This window comes from Cricetulus griseus, chromosome 2 (genome assembly GCF_003668045.3).
Source record: "Cricetulus griseus strain 17A/GY chromosome 2, alternate assembly CriGri-PICRH-1.0, whole genome shotgun sequence".
NCBI classification, from domain to species: Eukaryota; Metazoa; Chordata; class Mammalia; order Rodentia; family Cricetidae; genus Cricetulus; species Cricetulus griseus.
The window spans coordinates 307,774,800-307,788,918 of NC_048595.1; the positions used below are offsets into that span (position 1 = coordinate 307,774,800).

At 39.8% G+C, this 14,119-nt stretch overlaps 1 pseudogene; it reads right to left on the bottom strand.

Annotated features, from left to right (window-relative positions):
• Nucleotides 1-5,902, bottom strand: part of LOC113834194 — a 69,703-nt pseudogene extending 63,801 nt beyond the window's left edge.
• Between the last annotated feature and the right edge of the window lie 8,217 nt (nucleotides 5,903-14,119).

Genomic DNA, 14,119 nt, shown 5'->3' on the forward strand with positions numbered 1-14,119 from the left:
AAGGAGCCAATCAGAGGTTAGCTGGTGGCGCTATGCTTTACGACCCTGGGTGTGCTTTACGGACAAGCGCACAGCAATGATGTAGAGAGCATAGCAACCACCCTGGGAGGGCCTATGAGCCATAACAACCAGTTGACCAATCAACACAGGGCAAGCCCTCCAAGCCTGGAAGCACACCAATCGTGAGCCTGTGCGTAAGCCTGTGCGTACCCCTAGACACTCCCCTTACGCTGCCCTATAAAGATCTATGCACAGCAGCTTCAAGCCGTCTTTTGCTAGCCGTCCGCCATGGCGGGTGGGTGAAAGACCCGAGCTAACACGGGGTTAGTTCGTTAAATTACAATAAAGCCTCGTGCAGTTTGCAACAAGCTCTCGAATCCACCTGGTGATTGGGGTGACCGTGAACCTGGCCTGAGACCCCGAATACTTGAGTTTTCGGGGGTCTAACAAAACAAAGTAAGCCACTTTAAATATCATTATATCTTTTAAAATATATTTTTAATTTTTGAAGTTAAAATATAATTATATTGTTTTCACTCATCTCCTTCATTCTTACAACATTTCCAATGGGCTACCTAACTTAACCTTCTCAAATTAAGGGTCTCTATTTCTTTAATTGTTACACACAGATATAATATCCTAAATATATAAATACAGTGTGTTTTCTCCGTTTTGTCTTTTGTATGTATATGATTTAAGGGGCTATCACTGGGCATTGTATAAAAAATTTGGGCCTTCTCCTTGGGGAATATTATTTTTCCCTCTCAGTATTCCTTAATTTCCTGTACTCTTCAGGAGTGAAGCTTTCAGTTCAGATCTAGCACGGATCTTCTAGGTCCCATGTTCAAAGTACATGGTGTCTTCAGCAATAGGAATTTATTTCAACTCCTGTAATATAATCAAGAATAACAATAATAGAGATTAATATTTTTGGAGTCTTGGATTTTGGGAAAAGTATCAGAAAGATACTTTTCATGTATTGTAGATTTCTGCTTCTTTTAGGTAGTTTATAGATCTTGGTAGGAGCATTGTCAACAGAGATGAGGAAATTTCAATCTATCTATCTATCTATCTATCTATCTATCTATCTATGCATATATATATGATTTTTATGTAATTTACGTAGATAAAATGATTCTTTCCAACTTCGTATTTACTTGTATTTTACCCTTCCTCCATCTTGTATATTTACCTTCCTCATCCTATTTAATGCCCCTCCTGGCACCAGCACCAGCGCCAGTGACCAAAGAACCAGACCAGGCGAGAGTCTTCAGATTAAGGACACAACTCAGGTCATTCGGAAAAAGTGACTGCCATCTGTTTATTGCAGCCATCAGTTTATATACAAGAGGAGATGGAAAACACCACCTACTAGCAGAATACATTCCCACACCCTATCATAAACAAGGAAACCACAACCACCACCCACAGCCAATGAAACAAGAAGGGGATGGGGGCAAGGCATAATGTTTCAAAACAAGAAAGGTTCATAACAGGATGTTGATGCTAGTGAGTGAGGCCAGGAAAACAGGAGATACCTGTGGATATGCTGGAAAACAACTCACAGAGACCCCATGGGGGCTGGGTCCCAACACCCTCCCATTTTTCCAAATTCTTCCTTCAAATCTCTTGTAGCTTACTAACTACCCATCAACCGTATGGACCGTTTACTGGCTTCCGTGGATACTCCAGGCTATATACTCACATTAGAAGAATTGTAGCTAGGACCTACAGATGAGAGAAAATCTGGGATAATGGGATAATTATTCTTCTGAGTTACTTCATTCAGCATTTTTTTCTAATTCTATCCAATTCCATTTACCTGCAAATGTCATGATTTCATATTTTTCTTTACTCCTTTATTGCATTTGATAATGTATCTTGATAAAATTTTCATTTTCCTTTTGAAAGATATTTAGGTTCTATCTATGCCTAAGCTGTTATGGATAGAGTGACGATGAACATAGATGAATAAGTGTCTGTGGAGTAAAATGTCCATATCTTTAGGTATATGCCCAAGAGTGCTAAGGTTAGGTAATATGGTAGATTAAATTTTAGCTTTTTAAGGGTTCTCCACAATGATTTCCAGAGCAGTTGATCTATTTTCAGCCTTACTAATAGTGAATGAAGGTTCCCTTTCCCCCATATCCACTCCATTGTTTTTGTGTTAATTGTTTCTTGATCTATGCCATTCCAACTGGGATAAAGTAAAATTGCAAAGATGTTTGAATTTTCATTCCCAAAATCCAAGATGTTCTTAATCCTATTTACTTCTTTATTTAATTGCTCTCTGTTCAGATCCTGGCCTTGTTTTTTGAATGGGTTATTAATTTTTGTTTTTTATTATTTGTTTTATAAGCTCTTTATTTATTAATTATTAGTCTTCTGTCAAATGTATATATGGTAAAATTCTCTCCCATGACATGAGTTTCATCTTCACTTTATTGATTATTTTTTTTTATCAGTAAAGAGGCTTTATAGTCCTAAAAGGTCCCATTTGTCAATTATTGCCCTCATTTTCTGGGAAGATCTGATCCTACTCAATAAGTCTTTTCCTACACCTGCATGCTGCATGATACTGTCTCTGTTTTCTTCTAGAAGTTTTAGGGTATCAAGTTTCATACTTAGATCTTTAGTCCATTTGGAGTCAACTTTGGAGCAAGATGATAGAGAGCTGTCTAATTTCATTTTTTTATGTATGGCCATTAAATTTTTCCAGCAACATTTCTGAGTAACATTGTCTTTTCTCTTTTCTAAAGTGTAGAGCTAGAGGACACCAGTTATATTGGTCCATGATTTGTTGTTGTTATTGTTATTTTGGTGATTGTTCTTGTTGTTAAGCTCTTCTCACCTGGCTTTGGTACTAGTCTGCCACTACCTTCATATAAGGAACTATAGAATTATCCTTTCTTTCTTTTTTCTTTTCTTTACGTCTTTTGAATTCCAGCCTGAGATTTTCTTAGTTGAAAGAATTTTAATTACTTTTTAATATCCTCATTTATTACGGATGTGTTTATGTTGTTGACTTCTTTCTTAATTTTCGTGGCTTAGCTGAATCTATAAATTGGCTCATTTATCTTAGATTTTCCAGCTTAATGTGGTAGAGATTTCTTAAAGTATTTCTTTATAGTATTCTGAATTTCTTAGGAGTCTGTTGTAATGTATCCACATTGATTTTTAATTGTTTTAATTTGGGTCATCTACTTGTTTCTTTTTGTTAGTTGTGCCAAAGGTATGCCATCTTTTAATCTTGCTTATCTTCTCAAAAAAAGTGGATCTTTGGTTCATGGATTCTTTGGTTTTACTTGTCTGTCTGTCATAAATATTTGGCTCTGATTTTTATTTCTTGCCACCCATGGCACTGGGGTTTGATTTGTCCTTGTTTCTTTATAATTCCTGAAAGACCCCCGGTGGCGAAGTCTCCCAGGATTTCTGCCCAGGACTGCAGTTACCCCAGTCACCAGGCAGAGGTGAAAGATTGATGCAAACAGCAGTAGGCTTTATTGCAGTTGTTTAATGAGCTAACCCCATGTTGGCTCAGACCTTTCATCCACCCACCATGGCAGATAGCTGGGGAAAGACCCTGAGAAGCCACTGGATCAAGATCTTATAGGACAGCATAAGGGTAATGTCTAGGGGTACATACAGGCTCAGGATTGGTGTGCATCCAGGCTTGGAGGACTTGCCTTGTGTTGATTGGCCAACTGGTTGTTATGGCCCATAGGGCCTCCCAGGGTGGTTGCTATGCTCTGCAAGTCATTGCTGTGCACTTGTCTGTAAAGCACAACCAGAAGCTTAAAGCATAGCACTACCAGCTAACTTCTGATTGGTCCCTTGCCACAAGGCAGGCATCTGACCGCCTACTTACCAAGGCAAGGTCAGGCAAGCACGTGTTAGGCTGTTATGGCTGCTGAAATAGGGAGCTGGTCCCTTCATTCCCTCATTGTCATTTCTTTATGATCTTTCTGATTTTTTTAATGGAGGCACTTAGCACTATAAATTTCTCTCCTATAACTGCTTTTACTGTGTCATAGAGAATTTTTCATGCTGTCATTCTATGTTTTCATTTTTATTTAGTTACAGGATTTTTTCTTTTTTTATTTCTCTCTTGATTTCTTCTTTGATCCATTTGTCATTCAATAAGAGGTTGCTTAACACCCATATGTTTGTGTAGTTACTAGACATTCCTTTGGCATTGATTTTGTTTTATTGCTTTATGGTTCAGTAGACTATCTAGAGCTGTATAATCTTCATGAGTTTGTTAAGATTTGTTTTGTGTCCTAGAATGTGATCTATATTAGAAATGCTGACTCAAATATGTATTTTTTGTACTTTGGTGGAATACACTGTACATGTCTATTTAGTCCATGTGATGTAGGGAGCTGCAGAAAACCGCACCCAAAAGATGGCGCCGGTTTCTGCCCTCCGCCAGCCCGACGGCGAGCGCTCTCTGTAGTAAACAACTCCAAATATGGTAAAGGTCATGTATCCTCTTAATTCTGCTTGGAGACAACCTATCCTGGCGTGCCACGTAGGGTTAGGTGATTGGTAGATGTAGACTATATCAGGCCCCGTCTCCCTCGGCCCGGGGCCGCCGCCGCCGCCGCCCATTATACACTGTACAAAGCAAAGAGGTTCCCGATTAAACTGTGTTTGAAGAAGATTCCTCGGTGTGGCGTCTTTCTTGCTGGTCAAGGGTGGACGCCGCAAGTGGTGGCCCGTACGAACGGGGAATCAGAACTTCTCACAGTCGGGGGTAAGTTCCCAAGGTAAGTGGAACTGTAAAGTCCGCGGTGAATGCGGAGATAGGTCTCCGGTAAAGGAGCACCAAGGTCCTCGGGAAAGAGGCGATAAAGTCTCCAGTAAAGGAGCACCAAAGCCCTCAGGAAAGAGGCGATAAAGTCTCCGGTAAAGGAGCACCAAAGCCCTCGGGAAAGAGGCGGTTAAAGTCTCCGGAAAGGAGCAACACTGTTCGCGACAAAAGCGAACCGAAAGTAAAAAACCTCGCTTCTGTTTTAATTTGCAGAGTGAGAGTAAGTTGATGGACCCCGCTATTATAGTGGTCATTTGGCTGCTTTTTAACATCGCAGCCTCGGGCAACCTCACTGTGGATAGTTGGGATAAGCTTGGAAAAGATCTAGATTTTGTCTGGGCACAGGGAACGCTGAAGCCAGGGACGAGGCCTATTTGGAAGATGGTTCGCAGCTGTCTAGAGGATCAAAGATGCCGCAAGGCTGTAGAAGAGGGGCAGGAGGTGGTAGAACAGCTGAAGGAAATAAATAGATGCAAGTCATGGGGCCTGTGCAGCGTGGTTTACCATTGCTGTCAGCCCTACCCAATCATGAAGAACCTGATTTGTGATGTGTGCAGGATAGTGTTAGGTTTGCTTTTACTTTACCTTCTATTCTCCATACCATTATATGAGTGGGTGGTTTTACCCCAGGGTATGACCAATAGACCCACTATGTGTCAGCTTTTTGTGTGTCATGCTATTGCTCCTATTAGAGAGAAATACCCTGCTGTGAGATGTGTTCACTATATGGATGACATTCTCTTAACTAGTAAGGAGTTGAAATTGCTGCACTTAGCATATGGAGATTGCATTGGATATCCAATCTACCCTTAATGCTCAATTGAAAGGTGGCATTATGGTTTTGAATCAACACATTGATCTATTGCAGGAACAATTGGATAATTTATGGTAACTGGCACAGTTGGGATGTGAATGGAGAATGCCTGGTTTGTGTATAACAGCTGTTTCCTATCAGAATTATTCTTTAGCAGCAAACATGTCTAAACAACCTTCATAGTATCTTCTAGGCAACTGGTCTGGGGATTTTGAAAAGCTGATGCAGGAGCTGAGACTCTCCATAGTGCATGTGAATTCCACCAGGGTCGACATCTCGGTTGCGGAAGGACTGTCTGCGTGGATCACTCAAGCCATGAATCATCTGAAAGAGTGGGCAGGAATGGGTGCCCTGGGAGGAATGCTTATCCTAGTTAGTTTCATAGCGTTATGGTGTATCTGCAGGATGAGGGTCACACAGCAGAGAAGTAATACCATGATTGCACAAGCCTTTAGTTTAGTTAAGGAATGGGCTGGAGTAGGGGTTATGTTTTCCATGATGCTGTTAGCCATTTTTGTTTGCTTGTGGTGCCTATGCAGGATCAGGAAGTCGCAAAAATCCCAAGCTGCTATGTTGGTACAGGCCTTTGCTGCTGTGGAAGCAGGACAGTCCCCTCAAGCATGGTTATCCATGCTGACAGACAAATAGATGTCTGTCTCGCCCTTGCTGAGTGAGTGATGCGTATCTGAATCAGTCATGCTCAATGACGGGCACCTACCCTCATGCTGAGCGAATAAGCATACATGTGTTCCCTTCAACCTAAGACATGAGCCTGTGAGGGCGACACAGTGACTCTTTGACGGGTAAGATAGGGACACTGGGGTTGAACCTAAGACAGAGATGACTGAAATCTGACAACAGATAGATACTGCTACTCCTATAATATTAAAACAAAAAGGGGGAACTGTAGGGAGCTGCAGAAAACCGCACCCAAAAGATGGCGCCGGTTTCTGCCCTCTGCCAGCCCGACGGCGAGCGCTCTCTGTAGTAAACAACTCCAAATATGGTAAAGGTCATGTATCCTCTTAATTCTGCTTGGAGACAACCTATCCTGGCGTGCCACGTAGGGTTAGGTGATTGGTAGATGTAGACTATATCAGGCCCCGTCTCCCTCGGCCCGGGGCCGCCGCCGCCGCCGCTGCCATTATACACTGTACAAAGCAAAGAGGTTCCCGATTAAACTGTGTTTGAAGAAGATTCCTCGGTGTGGCGTCTTTCTTGCTGGTCAAGGGTGGACGCCGCAATGTGATATCCCTTAATGATGTTTGTCTGCTATTTTCTGTACAAATGAACTTATATTGGAAAAAGAAGGCTATTAGAATCACCTACTATTAGTATGTTAATGTTTATCTGTGTCTTTAATACCAGCATCATACTTTTTCTGAAATTGTGTATACTAGAGTTTGGTGTGTTAGGACCGACACCAGGCAGACCCCGCCCCTGATGAGAGGTAGGGCACACACAGGGATGTGCTATGCCATCACCACTTGTCATGCATTGTGGACATGCATGAGGACTCTGCGCATGCATGGAACCTCAGTGGGCATGCACAATCTTCCCCTTAAAAGTTCCAACTACCTCTGCCTCCCTATCTCTATCTCTTCTTGGGTTGGCTGCCAATCCACCCCCATCTCACCTTCTCAATAAAGTCCACATGGGTTTGTTGGTTCAAAGTTTCATATTTCATCACCAATCGATGCACCAGAAATTAAACATGGTGTATGTATGTTTAGGATAATAGTGTCTTCTTGATTACTTGTTCCCCTCTTTAACTATTAAGGTTAGTTCTAGTTCAAAATCTATTTTGTCAGAGATTAGGCCTATTGTTATACTTGTAATTTGGATTGATCTCACTTGCTGCAGTGGGGAAATCACAGCTGGATTGCTGGCCTTGACCACATGCTGAACCTGGTCTCAGGAAAGTACTCTGAAAGCAGGATCCATGTCTTCTCTCTGCTAGAATCTAGTTCCTGACACACATACACTGGTAGTTCATTCCTCTGCCAGTATCAACTCTCAAAGGTAATCTCTTACTCTCAGAAGACTTCCTTTCATTTAAAAGAGGGTGGAAGCAGCAAAGTCATTCTTTTCTTCCAAATGCTGGAACTTTCTAGTGATGATACACTTCACATACATTTTCTACTCATATCCCTTGTGAAGCTGTGACTTCTCAGCCTGGGCTACTCTTCCTGTAAACCTCTTTATAGAGTGTCTTTTATAGGCTATCTCTAGTTAGACTGCTTAGCATCAAATTAAAGTGTTCTATTATACATTTTTCTTAACCCAGAATTGCACTGGGCTGATGTTAATTAGGTGAAACACCAGTCTGATGGAAAGAAGAAGCCATAATTTGTTATAGATCAACAAAAGAGAAATAACTGTCAATCACCCAGTCTCCAGGAAAGTGTATGTCTTCAATGAGCATTTAGCAATCCTAGAAGGAACTTCACACCCTCTTTTACATTTCTAGTGGTATATGTGTTCTGACGTGTGATACCAATGAAAGAAACACCCCCAAACTGACTAGAGGTGCTGTGTCATTGTCAGCAAATTTAGTTATCCACTTATCTATTAGAAGCTTCCACCTCTGGATCACTTCCTCACAGCTCACTGCTCAAATAATATGTGATGTCACCATTCCCAGACACACTGAATACAACATCACCTTCAAATACCAGGAATTTGCTGCAAAAAGTTTGTGGAGAATTTCAAGAGCTGGTTGATTTTGCAAAGGTGTGGACGTTCAGTGGTTTGAAGACTAAACAGACTTGAAACCCAGTAAACTGTACATCGAAGAAGGCACTGTAGCCCATTTACTGTTAGGAATACATATATGGTTGTCCTGACTACCATGGTATATGTATGGTGATATATTATTTATAATTTAATAAAGCTTGCTTGGTGGATAAGAATGCAAAGCCAGCCACACTAGTTAGCCATACTTGCTGGGCAGTGGTGCCACACATCTTTAATCCCAGGACTCTGGAGACAAGGCAGATGGACCTCTCTGAGTTGAAGGCCACCCACCCAGGGCTACACTAGAGTGAATCAGTCTAAAAGAATAACAGAGCTCACACCTTTAATCCCAGCACTAGACAGTATATAAAGTGCTCAGTTCAGTTTCAGAGACATAGTAGAGAGCAGTGCAGTCTGGAGATGCAATCAATCTTGGTTCAGTGGATTGCTCCTTCAGTCTGAGCATTTGTAGAGATTAGGACTCTCTAATGGCTGGCTGTTTTGCTTCTCTTACCTTCAGTTTAAACCCCTATATCTGTCTCTGGGTTTTTATTATTTGTGATACAGTGTTGTTACAGAAAAATGAAAGTAAGGTCATTTTTCTGTTTCTGTTTCTTTAAATGCTGAGTTTATTTAAAAATTTCAACTTTAAGTATTGAACCTACTTTAAATTTGAAATAATAAAATTAAATTATTTAAAATATCTAGAAAAATGGACAAAAGTTTACAGAGGACAGATATGAAATCAGTAGACCTATGTGTCCTTTGTTATATAAATTAAATTAATTAGTACAGGTGTTTCACCTTTACAAACACTAGCCAAATGCAATTCTGAGTTAAGAAAAAAATACATAAGGGAACACTTTAAATTGATGCTAAGCAGTCTGTACAGAGGTAGCCTCTCTCTCTCTCTCTTTCTCTCTCTCTCTCTCTCTCTCTCTCTCTCTCTCTCTCTCTCTGTGTGTGTGTTTGTGTGTGTTTTGTGTGTGTGTGAAGGGGAGGCAGAAACAAAGGCAGAGAGATTTTATTTTATTATGGATCCTTGTTAAATATAAAATCCACAGAATTAAGATTGAGTAGAAACCGAAAAGAGCCATAGTTCAACTCTGAAGCAAATGTGCTAATCATTGTGTACTAATTTCTCATAGGAAGTCAGGCTTGATACTATCAAAACTCAGTGTAAATGGATAACCCATCCTCCCTGAAAAATAGCATGTTTCCATCAAAATCAAGGTTTTAATGTACACTCATCAACCCTACCCCAGATATTTTAAATAGCAAACCAGGAATTGACATGTAAAAGCAATATTTCTACAAGTCTATTTTAGTGGGATTTTGATGATTTTTATTAATTTATTTGAGATGTATTGATATGTGTTTGTGTGTGAATGCAGATGCATGTTTGCCACAGTGCACCCGTGGGGAATGGAAACTTTGTGAAACAGCTCTTTCCTTCCACCTAGTTTTAAATACTCAGGCCACTGGCCTGGAGGGGCAAGTGACCTCACCTGCTAATCCTTCTCACAGTTCCTGCAGGTTTGTCTTTTAAATCTTGTTTGCAGGCTTTTTGATCATATCACCCTTCTCTCAATCCTTAATCTCAGGAATCTTGTAACATTCTTCATGGATTAAAGAATTGAGGATGTGTCCTTAATATTTCAAGCAGTATTAACAATGCTAGTATATATCTTAATATAGTGTATTCAGAGCCTTAACACGGCATGCCTTTTGGTGAAAACAAGGCTGTAAAGTATCCTTTTTTTGGATTTGGTGTGAAGCAAGTCATGGTTTTTAGTCATTTAAGCATGAAATTTGGCTTCTCCATATTTTTTCTAATATTTGTTTGTAAACATACATTCCTGGTTAATTTGGTTTCTTTTTGTATTGTCTTAGAGCAACAAGCAAATATTACACTTTCAATATTTTAATTAGAAATATCTCATGTCTCAATCAGCACATGCTCTACTTTTCATAGATAATTTATGGATCACTACAGGAAATAGTTTAATATAAGTATTTAACTTTAAAAATAGTTTCAAAATTCACAGTTTATGAATAAAATAATTGCATACTACTAGTCACTACTGCTGTGTTTCCTTAAATGCTTTCAAGCACCTGAAACTATTTTCTCATTGGCTGCTTGAACCAGAAGCACTTTTATGGCATTATCACAATATAAAGCGATTATTTCTGTTATTAATATTTCTGTTACTATTCTAATCACTTTATTTCTGCTTGAGCACATTACTCAAACATGTGCCTGTAGAGAGTGCAATTATGCTGCGTCATAGTTAAAAAGTTCAAAAGATTAAGGTAGACATCAGGGAAATTATATCAATGTGCTATGGGAATGGGATTCTCTGTAGCATCTCTGGAGGAACATCTGCTTCAAGTTTCTCTATTTGATTATGTCTGCCTCTTACACTTAAACCCATCAGTCATAGACACTTTTCTGTCTTACTACTCCTGCCTCAAGACCCAGCTGTACCACTCCAGGGCATGTTTCCAAAGGGTGCTCCATCCTATAACAAGGACACTTGATCAAATATGTTCATAACAGATATATTAGTAATAACCAGAAACTAGAGAAATCTTAGATTTTTCCCTCAGCTGAAAAATGGATAAAGAGCACATATATTTACAGGTTGGAGCATTACTTAACTATTAAAGAAATGATATCATGAAATTTGAAGGCAAATGCATGGAACTAAAAAAATTATCCTGAGTGAGTTAACCCAGACCTAGAAATACACACATACTATATACTCACTTATAAAAGGATACTGGCTATAAAGTAAGGGATAATCATGCTGCAATCCACAAACCTAGATAAGCTATGCAACAAGGAGGGCTCAAGAGGTCAGACTTATAGAACTTTTGGAGAAAGGGAAATAAAATAGACTTTGCAGGTGGCCCAAGGGCAGGTAGGCATAGGAACAGTAGGGATCAGGTTGGGGAGGTGGAGGCAGAGAGTACTGGAAGAGATAATTAGAATAGGAAGGCGTTTCGAGCACATGGGAAAACCGAATGTAATAGAAATGCCAAGGAATTGATGAGGGTAATCCTAGTGAAAAGTCCTAGTAATGAGGGATAAGGAGCCTAAGCTGGCCATATTCTCTAACCAGGCAAGGCTTTCAGTGGAGGCCTAGAGATATCAACGGAGTCACAAAGACTAATAATTTGTCCTGCCTACAAGAAGTACTTAAAGATGGCACAGAATTCATGCAAGTGGCCAAAAAATGACAGGTCAAGCTTGAGACTCATGCCACAAGAGAGAACATGCAGCTGCTACTGTCTAGAGGGCCAGAAACCAGAGGCTGAATAACCTAGAGACCTGAGACAGAACTAAATGTAACTGGCAAAAACAAACAAACAAAAATCAAGAAAATGATCCCTAATGCCTGTCCCAGTGCTGATTATGCTTTGATCTAAGTCTATCATTGTCATCAGACAGGATGATGGGAGAAGAGGCAGAGACCCACAAACATTAGGCAGAGATAAGGATACCCAGTGGAAGAGGAGAAAGGATTGTAGGAGTTTGAGGGATCAAGGAAACCACAAAAATCTCACAGAATCAAGTAACCTGGGGTCATAAGGGCTGACAGAGACTGAGCCAACAACTAGAGAGCTTGTATGTTTGTATGTCTGACCCAGGTCCTTTGCATATATTATGGCTGTGTAGCTTGTTGTTCCTGTGGGACACTAAGCAGTCTGGGTGGGGGCTATCTCTTTCTATTTTGCCTATTTCTGGGACCGTTTTTCTCCTTCTGTGTTCCCTTCTCTAGCTTTAGTATGAGAGATGGACCTGTATTTATTATGATTTGCCATGTTTGATTGATATCCTGGAAGGTTTGTCCTTTTCTGAAGGGAAACAGAGGATGAGTGAATCTGGGGGAGAGTGGAGGTGTGGGGGGGAGGCGGCAGGGTGGTGCTGGGAAGAAAGGAGGGAGGGAAAAACCAAAGTAATCAAATATTTGTCTAATATATATGTGTGTTGTTGCTGCTGATGCTTTGTAGCTATTTTTCTATATTAAAAGTTTTTATCTTATAAAGAAACTCTAAAATAAAGGATATTAAAGGGTGGTGTTAATGAAAGATCAGGATATTTTAAGACAGTATGTTCAAGGGTGTTTAAACTTACAGGCTATTTGAAGGGGAAATGAAACAGTCTTTAATTCAGGAAGGCTCTGTAAGCTCAGGAAGTAAACAAGTCAAAATAGATTCAGGAAGTCACTGAAACTAACTAGAGAACCTATGCCTTTCTGCCAAGCATACAAAAGCTGTAAGAACTGAGAAACTTTCAGATAAGCAAAGTGACCTAAAAAACTGAGACAAGTTAAGCAGCCTGGAAAAATTAGAGGCAAGTTGACATCTCTCATAGGAACAGTGGATACCAACACACCTTGGGAAGAACAGTATCTGTCTTTATTTTTCCCCATGAGAGTGTTTCTCTGTTTAACAGCTCTGGCTGTCCTGGAACTAGCTAGACCAGACTGGCCTTGAATTCACAGAGATCCACCTGCCTCTGCCTCTTAAGTGCTGGGATTAAAGATGTATGTCACCAATGCCTGGATATTCCCGGTTTACCTTTTTACAGTGTGCTTCAGGTTTCTGGCCTATTTTTCTAAGACAAGGTTTCTCTGTAGCTTTGGTGCCTGTCATGGAACTTGCTCTGTAGACCAGGCTGTTCTCGAACTCACACAGATCCACCTGTCACCCAAGTGCTGGGATTAAAGGCATGTGCCACCAATAATCAGACAGAGTTCTGGCTTTTGAGGTTGTATCAAGAAAATGTTGCATATACGTTTACCAATGTAAAGTAAATTGAATTACATAATTGCTTTGGAAAAATAAAACACTATGGGAAAACTGTTTTAAAAACATGTTACCATTGAACTTATCACAATTCTAACAAAGACAGTGATTATTAGAGAAATGTTATTTAGAGACAGAAAGTTACTCTTTAATGGTAATATTTATAACAGCAGAATTGTCACCCATGTTGGGATGGCCTTTTTTTGGTTGAACTGTATTTGAGTCATTTCTGCTCCTGAAAGTTATCCTTCACCCATACTCCTAATAAAGCTCAATGGTTCACCAAGTTGGATTTGATAGTAGCTATAGATGATCTGTCAGTTATCTATTTCAAACAGTCCTTAATTCCTAAATAATTATAACCATCTAATTTTTAAAGCAATATACTTTAGAAAACGGCAGGCTATCTAAGGAGACAAATTTCAGAACTAACTCTGTGCTTAAGTTTGGTTGATTTGTATCTCCAATGAGTAACTCCAAATGGCTATAAACTTGAGTCATGTTAAGTGATTCTAATACATTGGAAGTTGAATTTGTACTTTGAAGTTGTTCAAAGTGAGCTGTTTAGCTGTCTACCTGCTTAGTAATTCGGGAAGTCTTGGATTATTCCTGATCTGTTATACATCCACTGAACTGCTACAAATGCTTGATAGCACAGTCATCTTTTGGTGGAGGGGTAAGGAACATTTGCTCACACAGTCAGAATTTTGGGGATAAGGACCATTTGGGGATAATCTGAAGCTGTTAAGTCCCATTGATTTTTTTTAAAGGTATCAATCAATAACAATTTTCGGTAATTCTCCTTTTTTGCTTTGTTGCATTTTAAGTTTCAAGTAATCTCAAACTTACAGAAGAAATGCCATCAAGATACTTTTCTTTTTCCTTGAAATACTTCAGTCTTGGCATGCTGTTCCCATTACAGACAGCCTTATTATCTGGTT